Source organism: Capra hircus, chromosome 28, assembly GCF_001704415.2.
Source record: "Capra hircus breed San Clemente chromosome 28, ASM170441v1, whole genome shotgun sequence".
NCBI lineage: Eukaryota > Metazoa > Chordata > Mammalia > Artiodactyla > Bovidae > Capra > Capra hircus.
In genome coordinates, this window is record NC_030835.1 from 30062929 (window position 1) to 30083733 (window position 20805).

Genomic DNA, 20805 nt, shown 5'->3' on the forward strand with positions numbered 1-20805 from the left:
AGACTCAGAAGTGAAACAGATGATAGGATTAGTAGACAAGGATGTGAAAACAGCCATTATAAACATTCTTCCCGGGTTCTGGAAGGCAGACTACGTGAGCGTGATGAAGAAAATGAAACATATAAAAAAGATTCCAATTGAACTTCTAGAGAAAAAAAAATACAGTATCTGAAATATGTAAAGCAACAAAAACTTGTCTTAACTCTTTTGTGGGTTGTATTTATGCTCTTTAAATGTTCCTTTGAAAGGCAACTGCTGAAATTCAAGTTAAGTCCAGTTAACCTACTTTTCTTCCACCCCTCTCCCCTGAGATGGCTTTGTCTGGGTGCTGGTTAAATGCTTTTGGGAAATTAGTAACCTTGGGAACTGCCTGACTGCTGCTGTTCATCACTTTAAAGCTGAGCATGAAGCCTGAGATTTACTGTAGCTAGGTGGAGTGAAAAGTGTCCCGTGAGTTCAGGTCTGGTCTAAATTCAGTTTTCTGGGTTTTGGCTTCCTCACCTGTAAAATAAGAATGAGAATGTATTACCAAGTCCAAGCTCGTACTTCTTACCAAACGACAGGCCAGTGAATCAAGAGACAAGGTGTTGGGGCAAGGAACAACAACTTTATCTGGAAAGCCAGCAAACTGAGAAGATGGTGGACTCATGTCCCAGACAACCATGTTACCTGAGATGGAAAGGGATGGATGTGGGGAGAGGGGGTTGGTTGGTTGTTGCAAACTATTTGGTGTCCAGAATCCTTTGTTCTTGCAGCTGTCCATGTAGGTCAGGGCACTCTGTTCCTGTAAACCTCCAACAACACAAATATTCTCTATTCTGCAACTTTTCATCTCTCTATGATGAGAAAAGTGTTATACCTTTAAAGGTCAAACCCTTGAGAATGGGCTTTCCTATGTATTTCAGGCTGCGGATGACATTATTTTTATAGAAGATGGAGAACCAGCATGAGTAAGCATAGGCAACAGCCCAAGGGTTTAAGCTAAAGGAATAGACTGGTGTGGAGTCAGATTTGTTCTCTGTTACAAATGGAATTGTTGGGATCCAGTGAACATTGTTAAAACTTGGGAGAATATAAGTCTTCATGTTGTCACTTTTTAACTGTTTCTAGTATTTCGTTCATTCTTGTTGTTGGGTCGCTCAGTCGTGTCTGACTCTTTGCGACCCCAGGGACTGTAGCATGCCAGGCTTCCCTGTCCTCTGGTGGCCCAGTGGTTAGGGCTCTGCACTTCCACTGCAGAGGGGCCTGGGTTTCAATCCCTAGGCTGGAAACTAAGATCCTGCATGCCGCATGGTACAGTCAAAGGGGGAAAAAAAAGTTAAACCATAATTTAATCCATTTAAGGCCTTTTGAAGATAAAACTAGGGTTCAGCTGACAGGGTACTTTCAGTCTTCCACAGAGTCTTATGTTTCCAGCTCCTCACTGATGTTCTAAGGAACATAGGAATGAAATTTGTGCCATGTGCCGAAGCCTCGGCAGATGACCCTATTTCTCAAAACAACAGAACTGTAATCTATGTTGAAATAACCTTCCTAGAATGTTCTTTGTCCCTTTTCACACCATCTCCCAAGACCCAGCAGCAGTTTTTTCTTTAATCAGTAGATAATTTTCATGATTGACCTGGAACTTTGCTTCTTCCCTAGTCATCTCCCTCACCGCCACTGGGCAGCTACTGATCTGTTTTGTGTCCCTATGATGGCCACCCCGTGTTTGATGAGGGGTGCTGGTAGGTGTGTGAGGGATCTCAGTAACACGAGGTGAGCCAGGGAGTGTGACGCATTGCATCCGGTCTGCTACAGGTGGCCTGGGGGCTAAATAACCTCTAACCACCTGGTCCCACCACTTCATGGCAAATAGATGGGGGAAAAGTGAAAATAGTGACCAATTTTACTTTCCTGGGCTCCAAAATCACTGGGGACAGTGACTGTAACCACAAAATTAGAAGATGCTTACTCCTTGGAAGGAAAGCTATGACAAACCTAGACAGAGTATTAAAAAGCAGAGACATCACTTTGCCGACAAAGGTCCAGATAGTCAAAGCTATGGTTTTTCCAGTAGTCATGCATTAATGTGAGAGTTGGACCATAAAGAAGGCTGAGCACTGGAGAACTGATGCTTTTGAATTGTGCTAGAGAAGACTCTTTAGAATCCCTTGGACAGCAAGGAGATCAAACCAAATCTATTGTAAAAGAAATCAATCCTGAATATTCATTGGAAGGACTGATGCTGAAGCTGAAGCTCCAATACTTTGGCCACCTGATGCAAAAAGCAGACTCATTGGAAAAGACCCTGATGCTGGGAAAGATTGAAGGCAAGAGAAGGGGAATGACAGAGGATGATATGGTTGGATGGCATCACCGACTCAGTGTACCTAAGTTTGAGGAAATTCCAGGAGATAATGAAGGACAGAACAGAGGAGTCTGGTGTGCTACAGTTCATGGGGTCACACAGAGTTAGTTGGACATGACTTAGAGAATGAACAACAAAAATCATTTGATTTGGCCCAAGTATGCATGAAAAACATTTTTCCCCCCAAACTGGAGAGATGTAATGTGGGGTTTTTAAAAAATTATTTATTTATTTGGTTGCCCCAGGTTTTAGTTGTGGCAAGCAGGATCTTTAGTTGTAGCATGTGGGATCTAGTTCCCTGACCGGGGATCAAACCCAGGACCCCTGCATTGGGCGTGTGGAGTCTTAGCCACGGGGCCAACAGGGAAGTCCCTGTAATGTGTTTTATCTTCCTTTTTTCTCTTTTTCCCCAGCTTCATTGAAAAGTAACTGACCCATCACATGGTGTAAGTTTAATATATATTTCATAATGATGTCCACAATAAGGTTGGTGAACACATTGTCACCTCACAGAGTTACTTACAGTTTATGAAATTTGGAATACCCTTGGATTTATAATAAGGGAGATTTTTCTTTTTAAAAAAATCCAGATTTCTCATTACTCAAAAAACTAAGAGCTCAGCAGGGCCTCGCCCCTCCATCACTCAGTCAGCCAGGCTGAGCAAAAGCTATGCCCAGGGTGCAGAGAACATCTGCCCCTTCAGAGCCATGGTGCGCCCTGCAGGCTTTGAGTTTCTGAACCCCTGGCATAAGGCCCTCTAGGAATGAAGGCTAGAGCTTGTGTGTGTGCATAAGAAGGGAGGGGGAGAGTGGGAGAGTGAATGAGAAGTGAAAATTGAAGCCCTGTTTGGAGAGAGGCTTACACCAGAAGCTCCCAGCAGAAGTCCAGCTAATAGAAGGTGGTTTGTCGACGCAGAGTGGACTTTGGGAAATTAGTCTTTTATTTATTTATGTGTGTGTTTTTGGCTGCCCTGGGTCTTTGTCGTGGTGCGCGAGCTCTCTCGTTGCAGTCGTGGGCTCAGCAGTTGGCGCAGGCAGGCATGTTACCCTGTAATATGTGGGATCTTAGTTCCCTGACCAGAATCCCTACATTGGAAAGTGGATTCTCTACCACTGGGCCAACAAGGAAGTCTCAGGAAATCAGTCTTGCTTGTGAGCCTCATAGGGAAGATTGGACAAGATTTGAGAAGCTATGAAAGTATTCCTGGATTCTCTTAGCTGTGGTGCCATCTAATTTGCCCCTTGCTCTCTCCAAATACAACAGACAGCATGGTTTTAGCAGGCTGAGGAGGAGGATGTGCCCATGGATGAAGAACTGTAGAGGAGATGAGAAGTATAACTGTCTGCCTTCTGGGAGAATAAGCCTTGGTTTGTATTGCTTACCAATGGTCATGGTGTAAATTCTCCCCACTGTGGCTGATTTCAAGTCAGCAATGTGAAGTCACTAAACTTGGAGAGAGAGGTACAATAGTAACACTGTTATATGGTATTTCTACTGTACAGATATATTAGGGGTTCAGTTCAGTTCAGTCACTCAGTCGTGTCCGACTCTTTGCGACCCCATGAATTGCAGCACGCCAGGCCTCCCTGTTCATCACCAACTCTCAGAGTTCACCCAGACTCATGTCCATCGAGTCAGTGATGCCATCCAGCCATCTCATCCTCTGTCGTCCCCTTCTCCTCCTGCCCCCAATCCCTCCCAGCATCAGAGTCCTTTCCAATGAGTCAACTCTTCACATGAGGTGGCCAAAGTACTGGAGTTTCAGTTTCAGCATCATTCCCTCCAAAGAAATCCCAGGGCTGATCTCCTTCAGAATGGACTGGTTGGATCTCCTTGCAGTCCAAGGGACTCTCAAGAGTCTTCTCCAACACCACAGTTCAAAAGGTAACTAACCTTAAATACATAATAATAGTAAAATTATGCTGAAGCTGAAGCTCCAATAGTTTGGCCACCTGATGCGAAGAGCCGACTCCTTGGAAAAGACCCTGATGCTGGGAAAGGTTGAGGACAGGAGGAGGAGAAGGAGGCGACAGAGGATGAGAGCGTTGGATGGCATTACCAGGTCAAGGGACATGAGTTTGAGCAAACTCTGGGAGAGAATGGAGCACCCGGAAGCTTGGCATGCTGCTGTCCATGGGGTTACAGAGTTGGACATGACTTAGCGACTGAACAACAACAAATAGTGAAATAGAGTAAAATAATTAGGAAGCGGGGTGGTTTGAGTATTTGTTACCTATGTGTTTTTTTTAACCTATGAGTTTTGTGGTGTGGGGGTGCCTAGGGCACCTTAGTTCCCCCACCAGGGATCAAATCCATGCCCCTGCAGTGGAAGCACAGAGTCCTAACTACTGGGCCACAGGAAAGTCCCTTAACCTGTTTTTAATACAATCTTTTATCTTGAAAAATTGTATTCTAATAGTGTCTGTGTTTAACAACCAGCTCACAAAGTTCCTGGCAGTTGAACAGTCAACTCTCTTGAGACTTTTGCGCTTGGTCTATGATACCTCTGGGCCAAAGGTCAGAGGAGGCTCCTGTATCAGTGTTTACAAGTCCCATTGCAAGGGGTGATGGGAGAGGAAATGATTTATTTGGGGGCTCTCAAACCCCAAGCACAGGTGCAAGCACCGAGAAAGGCTGGATCTGGAATTGGCAGAGGACAGAAGGTTGAGGCTGAGACTCCCTTTGGAATCTCAAGGCAGCTGCAGCAGCTGCCCTTGTGGGAAAGATCCCAAGATTAGACCCAGGCACACTGGCCTCAGTCACGCTCAGGTGGCACAGTCTCTGCACTCAGTTTTCCCTGCGCTCTGCCTTTACCTTCCCTCCCCACCATCCTAAGTTTCAGCAGGGACAGGAGGTTGGAACTTCATTCTGCAGAAGCAGGGCCAGAGGTGCTGAGGAGCTCTGCACGGGGTATGGGTTGTCCCTCGGCTGTGCTTGAGACTGGCCTCCCCTCGTCCTGTTCCTCTCTGTCTGGGTCAGACTATAAACTGAGCACCACGCGTAAAATTTAAATAACTTGCCCAGGGCTTCCCTGAAGGCTCCGTGGTAAAGAATCTTCCTGCCAGTGCAGGAGCCATGGGTTCGATCCATGCTCTGCGACAAGAGAAGGCACTGCCGTGAGAAGACCAAGCACTGCCACAGAGAGCGGCCCCCGCTCCCGGCAGCTAGGGACAAGCAGCGAAGACTCAGCACAGCCAAAAATACATAAATAAAATTTTTTTACAATAAATAGCTTGCCCAGAGTCACACAGTGAGTGGCAAGGCCAGACCGTCTGGCTCCAGAGCACGCAATCTTCACAACTTGATGGGAAAGAAATGTGGCAATTGGGTGGGTGTATCTTTCCTGATGACAAGAAATTCCAGAGCAGTGGTCGTTTGCAGCTGCTAAAAATCCTTGGGGGAGATGTTGGGAATATGAGAGCAGAGAAGTGGGGTTGGGGTTGGGGGTGTTGGTTCAGATTGGAGTGAAGGGAAGCCTATGAACATTGTTTGGTACGCCATTCATCTGTGTGTTTAGGTGTGGGGTGGGTAGGGGGAACTGGGCTCTCAGAAACAGAGAGGCCTCCTCGCTCCACTTCCAGTAGAGCACCCAAGAGACCAAGGCCACCTAGATCAAAGGAGAAGTGGATCGAACACCCCCTGGATAGTTGATGTTAAAGAATTATTGTTAATTTTGTTTTCCTATTTAAAAATTTTTATTAGAGTACAGTCGCTTTACAATGTTGTATTAGTTTCTGCTGATCAGCAAAGTGAATCAGCCACATGTTTATATATATATATCCTCTCTTTTTTGGATTTTCTTCCTATATTGTTGATTTCTTTTCCAGCTGTGATAATGGTATTATACAGCTATTTCCCTTTTTTTTTTTTTTTTTAAGTTTTTATTTTAGCCGATGACTATTTCCCATGGAACCTCGGTCCCAGATCCAAGAGAAATATCAGGACCGTGGAATGAAGGTGCTGGAGAGGGCCACAGAAACAGAACTCCATCCAGGAAAGATTCCAGATTCACCAGGAGATCTTTCTCAGGGCTATGGGTGGGTTAATTACTTGGGGGAGTTTTGCCCTTAAACATTAAGTTCAGAGCCTTACTCAGCAGAGCCATCAGAGATAGGGTTGCCTGAGAGGTCACAAAGTATAATAGCAAAAGGGCAAAATTCCAAGCCACAGATGCCGTTTAGAGACAGACTAACTCTTGCCTGACTCATGACTTCATGGAAGTTCCTAAATCTCTCTATAATTTTCTTTGTTTTCTATTTCTTATTTACATATAAGATACATTCATCCTATTTCTTATCTGTAAATATTTCTAAAAGATCTGTGTCTTTTAGAAGTTTATTTATACTTACTGATGCAATGAGATGATATTTGGGGTTCTCTTTAAAACAGCTCATGGGGGTTAGGCAGGTTGATGTGTGTATAGAAAAAACAGGATCGGGAGGATACTGAATTAGGTGATGGATACCTGAGAGTTTGTTATACTATACTCTTGTATGTTTGAGATTTTCATAGTAAATTTTTCAGAAATACAAGGGAGGGGATCAAGAGATTTTAAGGATAGACAGGGGGAAGGGCAGGCATCTCAGGAAACACGGTGCTGGAGATGCCACTGTAGAAAATTCTGATTTTTGCAGGAAGGCAGGAGTATTCTGTACCCCACCCTCCAATGTGAGAAACCTGGGGGGAAGTTGCTCTGAACTGAGTGTGAGTTTCTGGGTTTGGGACTTGTGGACTCTGGGCAATTGGCTTGGAGTGACTGATAACCTAGTGAAATTCATCGCACAAGGATGTCTTCTTCTTTTTTCCCATTTGTTCTCATATCCATATTTCCGCAGAAAGCGGGACTGGCTGGTGTGGTGGGGCTTCTGTTCTGCTGGAGAAAGGCCACAGCTTGCAGTTGTGCTGGGGAGTTCTCATTTTTTCGGTCAAGATGTAAGGTTGCTGTCATTACATTTGGGGTTGGCCATATGTAACTTTGGGACCATAAGAGAGTCGGGATAAATTCATGTAGTTTGGGAGTCCTGAAGAAAGCACATTTGTAATAAGGTTCCTAAAGAGACAATCTGTACCTGAGTATCGAGTGAGACTCCCATTAGAACACCCGAGCTTATGACTAGATTAGGGGAAGGAAATCAGTGGGCTTCCTTTTACTTTGGCTTTTCAATCTCTTTGTGGGACTGTGAGTGTCAACTTCTGGTTGCTTTTATTTAATTTATTTATTTTTTGATTGAACCATGCGGCATGTGGGATCTTAATTTCCAGACCAGGGATTGAACCTGGGCCCCCTGCATTGGAAGCACAGAGTCTTAACCACTGGACTTCCAGGGAAGCCCCTGTAGGTGCTTTTTTAAGTTGCTGAACTTTCCCTGTGGTGGGTGTTTGTGACTCATTGTATAAGCCTTTCAGGTTATATAACATATGACCACAGGTTGGGTAGCACAGCTGGGCATAAATTAAGGTGAGATGCAGAATACAGGGTTAGTCCTCTGAGAGTCCAGCTCTGAAGTATCTTAATATCAGGTCTGACCAGCTTCATACTTTGGGAGCAGCTTCTGTCGTGTCCCACTAGCCCCAGGTCAGTACTTAAGAATAGTCATTTAAAAGATCTAAATGGCCACATGGGTGTGGATAGCATATGTCTGATACTCTGAGCTCCTTCTCTGAAGGGATCATCACAGATTTAGTGTTGGCTGTTAAATCAAATGGTTTAATAAAACTAAATGTACAGAATTTTAGGGTGGGAAGAAAGCTCTTAAATTCTCTACTCTGCTCCTAGTTTCCCCCAAGGTTACATTTTGTTCATGTGATTGGGTGAGAGTTTGGGACAGTGACATTGAGCCATGGAATCAGCGAAAGTTTGGTTAGACTCTACGTCCCCAGATTTCTAGCCACCTTCCTCCCTGGTGGCTCAGACAGTAAAAAAATCTGCTTGCAATTCAGGAGACCTGGGTTCTATCCCTGGATTGAGGAGATCTCCTGGAGAAGGGAATGGCTACCCACTCCAGTATTCTTGCCTGGAGAATTCCATGGACAGAGGAACCTAGCGGGCTTCAGTCTATGGGGTCACAAAGAGTTGTATACGACTGAGTGACTACCATTTTTACTTTCCTCTTCTGAGGAACCCTGTCTTCAAATTCCATTCCCTCATCTGAAGTATTTGGCTTCAGATCCTTGGTTTCCTTGATCCTAAAGAAAATACTTTAACATTAGCTCATCTCCAGAGTTGATTTACCAGATGGCAATTCTAATAGCTTAAAAGGGAAAAGGAATGGTTTTATTTGTAAAACAATTAAAAACCAAGTGCTCTTTAATGTTAATTACTCTCTCTGTGTTAGGAAAACAAGTGCCTTAAATTGTCATTAAGATCCTCAGTTGTTAAACAAGTTTTATTACCATTTAGATGAAGTGCACATTATTCAGGCTATTGGCTTTTTAAAACTGCATTCAGCGTCTCTCTCCAAAGGTTAGGTGTGAAATGCCCTTCAAACCTGAGCCCCAGGTTATATATACGCTAGCTGCTGCTGCTGCTAAGTCACGTCAGTCGTGTCTGACTCTGTGAGACCCCATGGACGGCAGCCCACCAGGCTCCCCCGTCCCTGGGATTCTCCAGGCAAGAACACTGGAGTGTGTTGCCATTTCCTTCTCCAGTGCATGAAAGTGAAAAGTGAAAGTGAAGTCACTCAGTCGTGTCCGACCTTCAGAGAGCCCATGGACTACAGCCTTCCAGGCTCCTCCGTCCATGGGATTTTCCAGGCAAGAGTACTGGAGTGGGGTACCATCTATAGCTTGGATCAGCCTATTTATGTCTCTGACGAAAAGTTCAGTCGGTATTTAAAAAGGGTGCTGGTGCTCATCTGATTGACCTCTCTGTCCAGCTGGTGTGAGGTGTAGCTCTTCTCTCCTTTTTTCTTTGCATCAAAACATATGCTTTGTGGGAATCCCTCGCAGTCCAGTGATTAGGACTCTACACTTTCACCATAGAGGGTGTGGGTTCAATCTCTGGTTGGGGAACTAAGGTACCACAATCGGCATGGCATGGCCAAATTTTAAAAAGTTGCTCAGTCATGTTGCTGACTCTTTGCGACCCCATGGACTATAAAGTTCCTGGAATTCTCTAGGCCAGACTACTGGAATGGGCAGCCTTTCCCTTCTCCAGGGGATCTTCCCAACCCAGGGATCAAACTGAGATCACCTGCATTGCAGGTGGATTCTTTACCAGCTGAGCCACAAGGAAAGCCCCCTGTTGTAGCTACCCATGTATATTTTGAAAACAAAGGTGAGAGACGAGGCGTTTGTACCTGAGTGCCTGATTAGATATTGGATCTTATATTTAGATCCTTGGACAGTTTGCATAACCAACCAGAGCCCATTTTCTCATCTACATAGAGCTACGTGGAATAAATATCTTACTGTAGATGAAGCTCTTAGTTCAGGAACTTAGAACTTAGGACCAGCTAAACCCTCAGTATATGAGAACGGATATTAAACATTTCTGCATTCCATGACTTTACCACTCTAGTATTGTCAATCATATTAAGTTCTAATGATAGACATCAACCTAACTTCTTCTCATAACTCCAAGTTTTCCTTTTTTAATGTTTTCTTTCTGAAAATGCAACTTAAAGCTCTTTACAATCAGCAAAAATCAAGACCAGGAGCTGACTGTGGCTCAGATCATGAACTCCTTATTGTCAAATTCAGACTTAAATTGAAGAAAATAGGGAAAACCATTAGACCATTCAGGTATGACATAAATCAAATCCCTTACGATTCTACAGTGTAAGTGACAAATAGATTCAAGGAATTAGATCTGATAGAGTGCCTGAAGAGCTATGGATGGATGTTCATGACATTGTATAGGAGGCAGTGATCAAGACCATCCCCAAGAAAAAGGAATACAAAAAGGCAAAATGGTTGTCTGAGAAGGCCTTACAAATAGCTGAGAAAAGAGAAGCTAAAGGCAAAGGAAAAAAGGCAATATATACCCATCAGAATGCAGAGTTCCAAAGAACAGCAAAGAGAGATAAGAAAGCCTTCCTCGGTGATCAATGCAAAAAAATAGAGGAAAGCAATAGAATGGGAAGGACTAGAGATCTCTTCAAGAAAATCAGAGATACCAAGGGAACATTTCATGCAAAAGATGGGCTCAATAAAGGACAGAAATGGTATGGACCTAAAGAAGCAGAAGATATTAAGAAGAGGTGGCAAGAATACACAGAAGAGCTATACAAAAAAGATCTTCATGACCCAGATAACCACGATGGTGTGATCACTCACCTAGGGTCAGACATCCTGGAATGTGAAGTCAGTGGGATTTAGAAAGCATCACTATGAACAAAGCTAGTGGAGGTGATGGAATTCCAGCTGAGCTATTTCAAGTCCTAAATGATGATGCTGTGAAAGTGCTGCACTCAATATGCCAGCAAATCCGGAAGACTCAGCAGTGGCCTCAAGACTAGAAAAGGTCAGTTTTCATTCCCAATCCCAAAGATAGGCGATGCCAAAGAATGTTCAAACTACTGCACAATTGCACTCATCTCACACACTAGCGAAGTAATGCTCAAAATTCTCCAAGTGAGGTGTCAACAGTACATGAACTGAGAACTTCCAGATGTTCAAGCTGGATTTAAAAAAGGCAGAGGAACCAGAGATCAAATTGCCAACATCCATTGGATCAAGAAAGTAAGAGAGTTCCAGAAAAACATCTACTACTGCTTTATTGACTATGCCAAAGCCTTTGACTGTATGGATCACAACAAACTGTGGAAAATTCTCTAAGAGATGGGAATACTGGACCACCTGACCTGCCTCCTGAGAAATCTGTATGCAGGTCAAGAAACAACAGTTTGAACCGGACATGGAAGAACAGATTGGTTCCAAATTGGGAAAGGAGTACGTCAAGGCTGTATATTGTCACCCTGTTTATTTAACTTATATGCAGAGTACATCATGAAAAATACTGGACTGGATGAAGCACAAGCTGGGATCAAGATTGCTGGGAGAAATATCAATAACCTCAGATATGCAGATGACACCACCCTTATGGCAGAAAGCAAAGAAGAACTCAAGAGCTTCTTGGTGAAAGTGAAAAAGCTGGCTTAAAACTCAGCATTCAGAAAACTAAGATCATGGCATCTGGTCCCATCACTTCATTGCAAATAGATGGGGAAACAGTGGCTGACTTTATTTTTCTGGGCTCCAAAATCATTGCAGATGGTGACTGCAGCCATGAAATTAAAAGATGCTTGCTCCTTGAAAGAAAAGTTATGACCAACCTAGACAGCATATTAAAAAGCAGAGACACTACTTTGCCAACAAAGGTCCATCTAGTCAAGGCTATGGTTTTTCCAGTAATCATGTATGAATGTGAGAGTTGGACTATAAAGAAAGCTGAGCACCGAAGAACTGATGCTTTTGAACTGTAGTGTTGGAGAAGACTCTTGAGAGTCCCTTGGACTGCAAGGGGACCAAACCAGTCAATCCTAAAGGAAATCAGTGTTGAATATTCATTGAAAGGACTGATATGAAGCTGAAATTCCAATATGGCCACCTGATGCAAAGAACTGAACCAGGAATAAGAAATGGGTGTTAGAAGTATTTAAGTTTATATGACATGGGTTACGCTAAAATAAATAAAATAAAGGAATTTGCGAAGGGAAGGTGGCTTGAGGTACACTTCTATTATATATTTATTTTGTGGAAAGCCCTGACAATTCAAAAATACCCCCTCTGATCTCTCCCAGTGTTAAATTTTCCTTGTTGGTTCCTAAGGGTTAAGAGCTGTGATATGCGAGGCAGGAATCTTACCCCTGGGAAGGAGCCAGTTCTCTGACTAGAGTGGGGTGTGTTGGAAAGAGCATAAACTGGATTTCGGAAGACAGTTTCAGGTCTTGTTTGGCCACTTGCTCTGGCCCTGGATCAGTTCCTCAGCATCTCTTGGCATCAATCATCTAGCGATGTGCCTAGCACATAGGAAGCACTTACAAGCTCCTTATCTTTCTGTATCTTACCAGCTCAAATTGCCTAAACCACACATCTAATGCTTCCTGGGCTTCCTGTAGTCTTTCCCACCCAGTTCCAGCCAGGCGGTAAGTCTGACCAGTTTTACCTGCTAAATGCTGCTGAATCCTGCTTATCCTCCCCACCCCAGCCCCAGGTCAGTTCAGCCCGTATTGTTCACTGGATTCTTGTAGGAAATCGTTCCTCTGTGCTGGCCACAGCTCCCGCTCCGATAACCATCTCTCACTCCTGCTAAGAATAGGAGAATTAGCCAGATCTTGCCTATGAAAGAATAAAAATAGCAAGCAATCTTATCATTCTTACTCTGTGCTCTTCTATTGATAAAGGTTTCGTGTATGTTAACTCACTTAACCCTTGCAACATTTTTATGTGAGAATGACTGTTCTGATTTTTAGTTGACAGATAAAGAAACTGAGGTGTAGAGAGGTTGAATAACTTGGTTGGAGTTAAACTGCTAGTAAGTGAGGAAGCAGAATATTAAAATTTTATATGTCTCTGGCCGCTTCTGCCTTGTTCTTTTTTTTTTTTTTTAATATATTTTTTGCCATGCTGCGTCTGTGCACAGGCTTTTTCTAGTTGTGGCAAGCAGGGGCTACTCTTTGTTTTGGTGCATGGGCTTCTCATTGCGATAGCTTCTCTTGTTGCGGAGCACAGGCTCTAGGGCACGTGGACTCATCAGTAGATGTACGTGGGCATAGTTGCTCCAAAGCATGTGGTATCTTCCCGGACCAGCGATTGAACCTGTGTCCCCTGCATTGGCAGGCAGATTCTTAACCACTGGACCACCAGGGAAGTCCCTGCCTTGTTCTTTAGCCTTCAGGTGTGCAAGCCCCATGCTGTTCTCATCCCACCCATATCCATTCTCCTCCTCCCATATTTTCACTTCCGATAATAGCTCTGCTTGGAATGCTTTTTCTATTGACTCCTTGGCAAGTTCCTACTTATCCTTTTGATACTGAGCAGGGTCCTGTAGGGTTCCTGGGCACAGAGTCTCTCAAAGTTTCTTTGATTATAGGAAAGAGCCTTCATTCAGCCTCCATGACCTTCCCTGAGTTCCAGTGGGCAGATTCAAGCAGTTGTTAATTAGGGAAGGGAAAGGAGGCAAGACCAGAGAGAAACAAACAGCTAAGAGCAGCCTTGGAGCAGGGTCCTGTTTCCCCATCAAGTGATACACACATTATCTTTGAGCTATTTTGCAGGTATTGAAACCCCTCCAGGTGGGAGAAGTTAACAATGGTATGCTACCTACAAGGATGTAGACCCCAGACCAGTGGGACCTGAAGGTGGGTGATGCAGACTCTTTCTTAACTCACCACCACCCCATCAGAAGAATGTCCATGAGAGTCAATCACTCCCTCTTTGAAAAATTACTATGAAACTTCTCACAGTCTTTCCCAAGTAGGGACATATGCCTTTGAGGGCATGAGCCTGCTGGGTTCCCCTTTGCCTGGCAAAGCAATAAAGCTATCCTTTCCTACTTCGCCCCCAAACACTCTGTCTCTGAGATTTTATCCGGCACCAGTACACAGAGAAGCTGAGCTTTTGGCATCACTTTCAGACTTGGCCCTGGCACCAGCTCCTCCAGCACTCAGTCTTCCCACCTGGGTTGCCCTTGTGCTCCGTGCACACCTTCAAATATCTGAGCGGCTGCCTTGTATTAGGAATGAGACAGATGATGGAAACCCAGATTGAGAGGTGGTCTTCAGGATTCAGAATCATTTAGGGAAAGGAGGCAAAAACCCCAGAGCAGAATAGCATAAGCAATCCTGGAAAGGTGAGCGCAGGTCACTCAGAGGTCTCTAGCCTGGGGCTTGGGGAAACTAGAAAGAAATGCACAGTGAGGAACTAGGGCGAGGAAAGGCCATCTAGACAGAAGGGATGGCCATTTGCAAGCTCAGAGCCAAGACAGCTGCTGGTAGGCCTGGGGAAATCACTGAGTGCATTCACCTATTTGCTTGTTTCTCCCACTTGGCTGAGCTCCTTGAGGACATCAAGTCCCTTCTGTATGACTCACAGAGATCTCAGTGGACCTGCCCCTTGCTGAAAACTTATATATAACCTGACTCCTCTCCCCACCTCCTTGGAACAGTTCTCTCAGATTCTCTTGAGATGCTGTCTCCTGGGCTTGAAGTCCTAAAAATTCCCACCAAATAAAATATAACTCTCAACTTCTAGGTGGTAACTACTTTTTAAAAATTAATTAATTAATTTGTTTTAATTGAAGGCTAATAACTTTACAATATTGTGGTGATTTTTGCCATACATTGACATGAATCAGCCATGGGTATACATGTGTCCCCCATCCCGAACCCCCCTCCCGCCTCCCTCCCCATCCCAAACCTCTGGGTTGTCCCAGTGCACTGGCTTTGAGTGCCCTGTTTCATGCATCAAACTTGGACTGGTATCTATTTCACATATGGTAATATACATGTTTCAGTGCTGTTCTCTCAAATCATCTCACCCTCGCCTTCTCCCACAGAGTCCCAAAGTCTGTTCTGTGTATCTGTGTCTCGTTTGCTGTCTTGCATATAGAGTCATTGTTACCATCGTTCTAAATTGCATATATATGAGTTAATATACTGTATTGGTGTTTTTCTGACTTACTTCACTCTGTATAATAGGCTCCAGTTTCATCCACCTCACCAGAACTGATTCAAATGTGTTCTTTTTAATAGCTGAGTAATATTCCATTGTGTATATGTACCACAACTTCCTTATCTATTCATCTGCCAATGGACGTCTAGGTTGCTTCTACGTCCTAGCTATTGTAAACAGTGCTGTGATGAACATTGGGGTACACGTATCTCCTTCAATTCTGGTTTCCTCAGTGTGTATGCCCAGCAGTAGGATTGCTGGGTTGCAAGTGACCACCTTCGCCCCCTTCTGTCAGGCAGGAAATGGTAACTACTTTTTAAGTCAACAATACTTTCCCTCCTCCAGACTGGATATGGAAAACCTCTTGCCAGTATCCCTGGCCTGTGTATAGACTTCTCTGCAGGACTGGTCAGATATCTGAAAGCCTCTTCTAAATGCAGGGTCCCTGTAGAGCCCTGAGAGACTGAAGGTACATTGGCCAGACTATAAATAAAAATAGAACCCTGGCCCACAGCCTGCTGCAGTCTGCCCAGGAAGCCAGCCTCCTAACAACAGTAGCCAGTCCAGGAAGCCAGATCTTAATCCCTGTGGCAATTGATCCCAAACAGCTAGGACTTGATTAATAACTGACAGCCTCCCTAATTTTTGTACCTACTTCCGCTATAGGACAGACAGGGGAAAGCCAGAATGCACCCCTAACCAATTACACAGGAAAGCGCCATGTCTCACTGGCCTATCTACTGCTTCTCCATGCTAACAGCCTCCAATCAGGGCTTCCTACCCTTTTTATCCACCAGAAAACTGTCACACTCTAACCCCTGCTTTTTTTAAAAATGACTTTTATTTACTTATTTGTGACTGTGTCCCTGCACAGGCTCTTCTCTAGTTTTGGTGAGCGGGGGCTATTCCTCACTGAGCTGTGTGGGCTTCTCACTGTGGTGGCTTCTCTTGTTGCAGAGCATGGGCTCTGGGCACATAGTAGTTGCAGCACATGGGCTCAGTAGTCTTAGTTCCCGGGCTCTAGAGCACAGGCTCAGTAGTTGTGGCACACAGGCTTAGTTCCTCCATGGCAGGTGGGATCTTCCCGGGCCAAGGATTGCACTCATGTCTCCTGCATTAGCAGGTGGATTCTTTACCACTGAGCCACCGGGGAAGCCCTTCCGCCTGCTTTTGAGTTTCTGTCACGTGCAAGTGATGATGGTCAACTCCCTTGCTAGAGCAAGCTCTAAATCAATAGCCTTTGCTTGTTCTCATTTGGGTGGTCTTCATTCACTTCCACAGATCAGAAGTTTCCTGAAGCTCAGGGTATTCCATTGATTTTTTTCACTCTTGGATACAATTTCCCTTTCTTTAAACACGAGATTGTTTTTAACCAATGCTTTTCAATAATTTCCCCAAACCTACTCTAAACATTGACAAGAATTGAGCATGTTTGTGCTGCGTGGTGCTAGTGGTAAAGAACCCACCTGCCAATGTAGGAGACAAAGGAGACGCGAGTTCGATCCCTGGGTCAGGAAGATCCCCTGGAGGAGAACATCTCAGCCCACTCCAGTATTCTTACCTGGAGAATCCCATGGACAGAGGAGCCTGGCGGGCTACTGTCCATAGGGTCACAAAGAGTCTGACAGGACCGAAGCGACTTAGCCTGCAAGCACATGCTGGAAAGAGCACTGTTTTCTAGGAGATAAGAAATAACACCTGGATTCCCAAATCTGCGCTCAGTGTTGTGAGTCAGCAAGTCTTTCAGACTTCTGCTACCTCCATCTCCTTACCTGTAAAATAGGACTAAGACATGATTGTCTGCTTAAGTATTTGGATCATGCCCCATAGTCCTCCGGCCTTTCCTGATAGCTTAGTTGGTAAGGAATCTGCCTGAAATGCAGGAGACACTGGTTCAATTCCTGTGTTGGGAAGATGCCCTGGAGAAGGGATAGGCTACCCACTCCAGTATTCTTGGGCTTCCCTTGTGGCTCAGCTGGTAAAGAATCCGCCTGTAATGCGGGAGACCTAGGTTCGATCCCTGGGTTGGGAAGATCCCCTGGAGAAGGAAAGGCTACCCACACCAGTATTCTGGCCTAGAGAATTCCATAGACTTAATAGTCCATGGAGTTGCAAAGAGCTGGACACGACTGAGTGACTTTCACTTTCACTTTTCATAGTCCTCAATATTTATAACACTGGGTGCACCTCTCAGCACTTTCTTACAGTAAAATTAAAAAAAAAATTCTAGAGGAAGATAAGGAGATATTAGGGGCACTGTTGTAATGGAGTGCTTGGAGCTGGAGATTTGCAAGGGTCTCCCGCAGGTTTCGTCAGGAAGGGCTGTGCAGTATTCTGATGCTGGCTCAGGTTGAAAGTGGGTCAAAGTTCAGGCTCCTCAGGGGAGGGAAGAAGCCAGACTAAAGTTAGGTCAAGTCACGTCAGCAGGTGTTTTCTCCGTAATGGTCAATAGTGTTCGTCGCTCAGTTGTGTCAGCTTCTTTATGACCCTGTGGACTGTAGCCTGCCAGGTTTCTCTGTCCATGGAATTCTCCAGGCAAGAATACTGGAGTGGATAGCCATTCTCTTCTCCAGGGGATCTTCCTGACCCAGGGATAAGGTATCCTGCATCGCAGGCAGATTCTTTACCATTTGAGGCACGAGGGACACCTGATGGTCAGTGGGCTCAAACAGTTTAGCTAATCACTGATAGACAAATAAGGGGAACTGGAGTTTGTGCCTGGCTTCATCCTAGGTAAACGAGGGAGTATCTATGGATCTTATTTAAGTTACATGAAGGGTGTTTTTTTCTTCCCATTTTATTAAGATATAATTGACATACAGCACTATATTAAGTTTAAAGTGTACAGCATAGTGATTTGACTTACATATATCATGAGATGGTTGCCACAATGAGTCTAGTGACCATCCATCATCATATATATCATAACATATATCATATATAATATCATATATTTATATATATATAAAGCAATAGAAAAAAAGTATTTTTTTGTGATGAGTACTCCTAGGATTTACTCTTTTAACAGCTTTTATACCTAACATACAACAATGTTTTGTTTGTTGTTTGTTTTGGGGCTGAGATACACAGCTAGGAAGAAACTGTAAAAAAAAAAAAAGAATATAAATCATCATACATCCATTTTTAAACATTTATTACAAAAACAATGCAATTGATGAGGAAATGTGGTTGTTTCTGGCCATGTAAAACAAAATAAAATCAATTTGAAATCAAAGTGACAAATATTTTTTAAAGTAGAAGATCACATGATTGTAAAGAACTTTAGCTCTTCCCAAAGTGAGAAAACTTTGTTCCTTTCAGTCGTCAAGGACGTGGTAAAGTCAGCATAAGGCACAGGATAGTATTCCGCTAAGACATAGAATCTTTTGCCTTTTAGGCAGACTTAGAACACTTTTCTAATCTCTTAAGAAGCAGATAAGTAATCCAAGAAAATTTTGTCATTTGGCAACGAGAAAACAGAATTTCAGTTTTTCACCAGTATGATATTTGATACTAGTGATCTTTTAAAGGCAATCTTATAATAAGCCCATTAACTCTTAACAAAGGAGGCTTCCCTCATAGCTGATAAAGAATCTGCCTACAATGCAGGAGACCTGGGTTCAATTCCTGCGTTGGGAAGAGTCAGACACGACTTAGTGACTAAACCATCACCAACCCTTAACAAATGTTGACCATGACAAATACAGTTCCCTTTCTGTGAACCTTCTACAACTTTCTATATCCATGCGGATTTTGTCCTCTGCATCCCTGCTCCTCACTCTCAAACAACCAATCGTCTTACTTTAGGACAAAGCTACTCTTCTTTCCCTTAACAAAAGCACATCCTGAATACCTTGCATACACATGTATTTTCCTATACAGTTATTTCTCCCAGAGAAATATAATGATCATATAATGATCACATATAATGATCATAACTTTTAACCCCAGCAACTTCTGTTCCACAGAAATAACTGGAAAGTGGATAATTGTGAACTGTCGCACACCGTTTTATAGCAAAGCTTATGAACGTACATCTCACAACTTTTTATGGCCATATACATCTTTACAGTACAGCTTCTTGATGTGGCAAAAGAAAACACATTCACTAACAGGTCAAAATATATAAAGTCTTAAAATTATGCTTGCTGCTAAGTCGCTTCAATCGTGTCCGACTCTGTGCAACCCCCTGACGGCAGCCCACCAGGCTCCCCTGTCCCTGGGATTCTCCAGGCAAGAACACTGGAGTGGGTTGCCATTTCCTTCTCCAATGCATGAAAGTGAAAAGTGAAAGTGAAGTCGCTCAGTCATGCCCGACTCTTCGCGACCCCATGGACTGCAGCCTACCAGGCTCCTCCATCCATGGGATTCTCCAGGCAAGGGTCCTGGAGTGAGTTGCCAATATTTCAGTATTTTATCTTATTAGCAATGATATAGGGTTTCCCTGGTGGCTCAGTGGTAAATAATCTGCCTGCCAATGCAGGAGACACAAGTTTGATCCCTGGTCTGGGAACATCCCGCATGTCCCGAAGAGCTAAACCCGTGAGCCTGTGCTGTAAAGCCGGGAAGCCTCAACTGCTGAGCCCATGTGCTGCATCTACTGAAGCCCATGTGCCCTAGAACCCGTGCTGTGCAACAGGAGAAGCCGCCACAGTGAGAAGTCCCTGCACTACAGCTGGAGAGTAGCTCCCACTCTCCACAACTAGGGAAAAGCCCGCACAGCAATGGAGACCCGGCACAGCCAGAAATCAATCAATCAATCAATAAAATTATTTTAAAAAAATAGCTATTTGAGGCGGTTTACAGGGAAATTAAAAAGAAGGAGAATAAATGACGTATGTAGATCATCTAGCGTAAACCAGGACGTGCCAAGGACTGCAGGCAGTCACTGAGCTCCAGGACCAGACAAGAAAACAATCATCCCTTAGAACCTGCAGAAGGAGGGTGGCCCTGCCGACACCTCAGTTTCAGATTCTAGCCTCCAGAACTCTGAGACAACAACTTTCTGTTGTTCAAAGCCACACAGTTTATGGCATTTTGTCAGGACAACCCTAGGAAACTCATCCAGTTAGTAACCCATGGGATTAGATAATCACTTCAGACATGAAGACCTTAAAAAAGACAGGAAAAAAAAAGGGGGGGAAAAAGGGGGGGAGGGAAAAAAAGGGGGGAAAAAAAAAAGACAGGAAAGATCATCCCCCTCTTGTGTTACTGCTCTGATGCTTCCCACACTGTCCCAGTGCAAAGAATCCTCCTTCATTCAATCCTCAGTTGAGGAGCTGAAGAACTTCCTGGAAAAATCTCACAAGAGGAACCAAAGAGAAATAGGAGGGGCCTCGCAGAAGAGCCAGAGGAAAGTCACCTTGCCTGGAAGAGTCACTGTAACTCAGCATGTCACGTGAGACGGCCGGCCAAAGCCCCGAATGAACATCCCAGATCCCCAGGACACAGAGGGTCAGAGAAGCCAACGGGAAAACCTAGGTGAAGACGGCCTGGCCCACGGGAGGGCTGGCATTCAGTCTGAGACATGGCACCAGCAAACTGTCCAAGACAAATCCAGATTTAGGTAAGGGGGAGTATTTGAAAGGACTATTGTAAGTGGTTGCCAGAGGTGGGAGGAAAGGCCGGCAGTAGACAGTGGCTCTCTGATGGGGATGAGAGTTTCAGTTTCGCAAGATGAAAAAGTTCTGGAGATCTGTAGCACAATAAAGTGGGCGTACTTAACATGACCAAACCACACACTTAAAAATGTTTAGGGTGCTAATGTTTACGATATGTGCCTTTTACCACAACTTCAAAAAATACTCAAAAAAGAGAAAAGGCTTATAATATGGGGAAG